Raw genomic sequence first — 6,000 nt, forward strand, 5'->3', positions numbered from 1 at the left:
CAGGATAAGGTTTGACATTATTGTTCTTAGAAAAATTGCACTGCTGACACGTTTGCTTTGTGTCAGTCCTCGTCTAACCTATCTTTATCAAAAACATTTTTCAAAAACATGTGCAGCCAATGAGCACGATTCCACAATTCCAGTTCATCAGTAAGTTCACAAGGAAATGTGACAAAGGATAATCACACTGTTACTTACAGTAGTGGCCAACATTGTGGAAACCTTTTGGGAAAAGTGTATTTTTGAGAGTTGATGGCTAATAACACCACTTTTTTTTTTTTTTTTTGGACTTTCAAGATAATCATATTCCACTGCTGGAATGGCCTGGAATAGCCCAGACTTTAACCCTATTGAAAATCTATGGAGCCGACTAAAGAAACTTGTTAGTCAGAAGCGACCCAGCAATAAAACCCAGTTAATGGAAGCACTCATTCAATCTTGGTTTCACATTGTAACAGCTGCAGGACTAAAAGACTTGGTTCACTCCATGGGAAGACGTTGTAAAGCCGTAATTCCTGCTAAAGGTTACCCAACTAAGTATTAACTGACATGATAATTTTTGTATATCTCGTTTTTTTCTACGTATTCCACTTTTCTTCTTTATACTGTAACTGCTATTTTAATAGCAAATCCTTCATAAAAGTTATGGCATTACATTCTTGATTAAATTATCTTGCCATTGATATATAATTTTATGGTACCACTCCCAAAAACAGTGGTGTTATTTGCTAGTTTTAGAAAATACACTTTTCCCAAAAGGTTTCCACAATTTTGGCCACTGCTGTAAGCATACTGAATAATGTCCAGACCTCAGGCCTAGAACCAAGCTATGTTTGAGATCCATGTATAAAGATAGTCCTTTACTTAACAACCACAACTAAGCCCAAAATTTCCATTGCTAAGCAAGGTAGTTGTTAAGTGAGTGAACCCCATTTTATCACATTTTACCACAATTGTTAAATGAATCGTGCGGTTGTTAAGTGAATCTGGCTCCCCCCATTGACTTGCTTGTTGGAAGCTGGTGTGGGAAAGTCACAAATGGCAATCGCCAGAACCCTGCAAGTGTCATAAATACATGCCAGTTGCCAAGTGCCTGAATTTTGATCATGTGATCATGGGGTGCTGCAACGGTCATAAGTGTGAAAAACAGCCGTATGTTATTTTTTTTCAGTGCTGTTTTAACTTCGAACAGTCACTAAATGAATGGTTGTAAGTCAAGGACTACCTGTACTTTTGAGATACTCTTTGATAAATTGGAAATAGCATGAATAGGTGAAGTGGAGAAAGATCTGAAGTCAACTGAAATGGAAAGGAGCCTCTAGGAATAATATTTTAGAAAATAACTGAAACCAGAAGCCAATTAAAGGGAAAGGGAAAGCAGCTAAGAGCATAGGCAAGTCCACTTAAGTGCATTAAAAAGGTGAGCAATTCAGACATTTGTTCCCAAAGTTATGAAAGAGGAAGAATGACTTCCGAGTTAGTTTCCTGATCATTTATTCTGTCTGAAATATTTTTCTTTCCCCAAGTACATTTTCAGATCATCATGCAGAAATCTACTTACATGACTTGTTACAGCTAATGAGACATCCAAAGCAACATATAATTTAGTCTGTGTAAGTTGTCTAACTTGTATTACATCTGTCAATCTGACTTTCTTCTGTACTGTATTTCATTAATACCTAAATGTTAATATGTAAATGTCAAGCTCAACTTACAGTAATATTAAAACGGCCAAATTTTATGTTTCTGGAACAGCCATATGAGAGCAATATTCATCAGAACATTTGTGTGAATGTATGTATATGCATGTCTCTCAGTGGTAGGATTCAATTTTTTTTACTACCAGTTCTGTGGGCGTGGCTTGGTGGGCGTGGCATGGCTTGGTGGGCGTGACAGGGGAAGGCTACTGTAAAATCTCCATTCCCTCCCCACTCCAGGGGAAGGTAATTGCAAAATCCTCATTTCTTCCTGATCAGCTGCGACTCGGGAGGCAGAGAATAGATGGGGGCAGGGCCAGTCAGAGGTGGTATTTACTGGTTCTCCAGAACTGGTCAGAACCTGCTGAATACCACCTCTGGTCTCTCCCTCCCTCCCTCTCTCTCTCTGTGTGTGTGTGCATATGTGTGTATATGTGTGTGAAATGAGGGGAAAAAAAATAAATGTACCAGTAGTTCTTTATTTCTCTCCAGCCCACACCACTGTTTTTCTATTTTGTTCTAACCCCATTTCATAGGGGTAAAATAATACCTGCAAGATGCTAAGATCAAAAGGAATCCTTGTTTTTTAAAAATGCAGAAAGGGAGGTACTCTACTAAAAGCTGCACTCAGGGTATGATCATTGAACTAAAATGTACATATTGGGGGGAAAAAAACTTGTCTTGAAAAAGACTGCATTGGGGTCTGTCTGTCAGAGAACAAAAAGCAGAACAATCTGCGTTGAAAATAGTTTCTGTGTAATTTGCTTTAGCAACTAGATGAATTAGTTGAAGAGGCATTCAAAGGGCCCTTGTACTAGGTGACATAGCAAAGGTAAATGCCTCAATGCCTCAATTCCATGCCTCCCACCTTAAATCTATAAATATATCTGCCAGACTGGAGTAGTGCTCTGCTAATGCAGACAGTAAAAGAAACCATCCCCAACCTAGTTTTCAATTCCTTTTGAAGAACATTTGAAAGTTTATTTGGTAGTATTGATAGCATTGGTCATGAGCCAAGGTGGCGCAGTAGTTAGAGTGCAGTACTGCAGGCTACTTCTGCTGCCTGCAATTTGGCAGTTCAAATCTCACCAGGCTCAAGGTTGACTCAGCCTTCCATCCTTCCGAGGTGGGTAAAATGAGGACCCGGATTTTGGGGGGCAGTATACCAACTCTGTAAACCGCTTAGAGAAGGCTGTAAAGCACTGTAAAGGGGTATATAAGTGCTATTACTATGGCTATAGTCAACTAACAGACTGTAAACATACATACAATTGAGTCATTGAATGTAAGTGAAAAATGAAAGTCTATTCTGAATTACCCAGCTCTGCAAAATGGAATGCGCATTGCTAAAGGGATTCTATGGTTTGTCTTCCTGACCCAGCCGGACGCTAGAAATGCTCTGATTGAACACAGTGGTATTTAAATATGGAAATGTCTTCCCATGTCATAGAAAAAGGAAGCAATGAGTACAGGAGTCCTTCCCCTTTGACTTATCTTCTCTTTGCATTACCATGATGGATGATAGTTCAGCAAATGAGCCAGTGGTGGAGCACATGATTGGAATGCAGGGGATCTTCCTGACATCTCTAGAAGGAAGGATCAGATACGAATGTGATATGAAAAGACCTTTGCTAGAGAGCAATTGTCAATCATTCCTTTCCTTTGGTCCTTCAAACTCTTTCCAAAGTCAGTACAAGAAAGACTTTCCAAAATTGTTTCCTGGTGAAATGAATAAGTGCATTGTAAGCCGCTCTGAGTCTTCGGAGAGGGGCGGCATATAAATTGAACTAATAAATAAATAAATAAAATAGCCTTCTCTGGTGATTTGCTATAACCCCGTCCAAGCATACTTTGGATGCAATAGAAAACTTATTGTTTGTTTACTTGCCTGGCACTTGGTAAGTAGGGATGAAGCAGTATGGTTTATTTAGTTCAGATTAAATTATTTTATTTCACAATAATTCATTACCTGCCCTGAGAATTCCAAGACGGGAACAGATGTAAACTCAATTAACCAGTGGTATTTCCTGGCACTTCAAGTTACTGGTGGCTTTTGATCTGCCATATTTTGGTTTTGAGCAGTGATTACAAGAAGTTAGTTTTCTTTTGCCTTCCAATCTCTCTGGCTGCGGAAATTTATTCACAACGGAAGCTCTGTATGTGCCTGTTTGATATATAACCCTTATTTGATTCTGTTATCAGTCTTAAGAAAGGAGAATCTAAAAGGCTTCTAATTTTGAACATTGGGAGTAACGATCAATTTCACAGCTGTTTATTCTAAATGTAATTTCTGAAAAACTAAAGCCATGATGGCAAATCAAGACTAATTTTTCTGCTCTTTCCATTTCTCCTTGCTTAATATTGTTAATTAAATTAGCTATTTCCTTCCAGCTGTTTATAAATCAGCAACCAGATGCTTTCTTATATTCCTCACACTTATTTGTTGCACCAAAAAACAAACAAACAAACATACAAAGTATGTTTTGGCGAGCAAAGAAAACCCACTGGCCATATTAATATCTAATATCTGACAATTCCAGTCATAACATGATTATTATGTGCCATCAAGTCAATCTCAGCTTTTGGTGACCACTTCAATAGACGTTATCAGGATGTCCTCAACCTGATGTTTCCAGTCTTCCAATGGTACGTTCATCACTGCTATAATTGAGTCCATCCATCTTGCTTCCATCTTTCTGATCATTACTGACTTCTTAAGGAAGCCAAGTCTTTTCAAAATGTATCATATAATCTGAACTTTGACAGAGAACTCAGGATCCATCTGTGATTCATTTGTTCATCATGGCTATTCATGTTGAAGTGTCTTCAACGCAAAATTCTAGAGTATCAGTACTCTTTTTACCCTGCTTCTTCAGAGTACAACTTTCACTTCCATAAAATATCATAGGAAAAACCACTGCCTCAATATTTCTGATCATCAAGCTACAATATATTTTTCAAGATTTTATCAAGATAGTACCAAGTGCTACTCGGTGGCATATTCCTGATTGCTGCTTTCTTTATTGTTAGTAATTGATCCTAAAAGCTGAATCTATGCATATCTTCACTGTCAATTGTAAGGTGGTTGCTGTATCTGTTGTTGTTAATTTGGACTTTTTTTAATCATAATGTGATTTTTTCCATTGTGCTCTTTGACTTTCATGAGTAGAATGTGTAGATTATTTGCATGTTCAGCTGTCAGGATAGTGTCATCTGCATAAGGTGGATTGCTAATGTTTCTTACTCCAGTTTTAAAACCAGGATTATTTTCTTTCAATCCATTCACCCTCAAAATATATTCACACATGGGTTGAATAAATAAGGAGAGAATTTATAGTCACATGTGGCATCTCCATTTCTATGTATGGAAGTTAATTTGCATTGGATATACAGATATTTCAACCTGGTAATAATCAGAATGGTGATCTGACTTCCACTTACAGTACCAGAGGTTTTTGTAAATAAGGAATTATCTTTCAAGCTACTTCAGATGTTGACCTCTTTATTGTACAGAATTTCATTGTAGTCCTTCCATATTTGTTTGATTTTTATAGAACAATCAACTGTATCCTTTAGCATATCAATTAACAGTGGAACCTTTTGCATATGGAGACTTTTTGGAAGTTTTTAATTTTGATTCCAGTTTGTTTCCATCTTCAATGTCTGTAGGATGTTGTAATATTGATTCTTGTCTGTTTTAGCAGCTCTCTCACATAATTTGTTAAGTTCCTTCATGAAATTCTTGATTTTTATTTTTTTAAAATATTTGGAAGTCTTGGGATTGGCCAATCTTTTCTTGGCAACTTGCCCCTTTTGTTCTTAAATCCTTTTGACTTTCTTTAGTTTCTGAGTCTTTGGCCATCTCTTTTTACATTCATTTTTAATCCCATTGATTTCATTTCATAGTTCCTGTTGTTCTCTGTCAGTTAGGCTCAGAACTTCAAAGTGTTTCTTTGATGCCCTTCTTGAAAATTATGGCTATATGCTGAAGATCATATCATTGAAACTGGCTGGCTTTTTTCTTTCACTTTAGTTGGTTTGGAACTTGTACATGAGAATTTACAATCTGTTCTACACACTGCCCCTGGCAATGTCTTTGATGATATAAGTGAGGTCTTCTACTTCCTTTTAACAATGATAGTCAATTTAAGTTGTGTGTGCTTATCTGAAGATGTATACAGTACATAGGTATCAGATTGGCTGTTTGAAAACTATGTTAGTGTTGAAGAATAATTGAATTTGAAAAAAGTGATATGCTATTCTCATCTTTCCTAGACTCTATTTCCAACTCTATTTTCTTCCA

Source organism: Pantherophis guttatus, chromosome 1, assembly GCF_059756535.1.
Source record: "Pantherophis guttatus breed Tessera chromosome 1, ASM5975653v1, whole genome shotgun sequence".
Lineage (NCBI taxonomy): Eukaryota > Metazoa > Chordata > Lepidosauria > Squamata > Colubridae > Pantherophis > Pantherophis guttatus.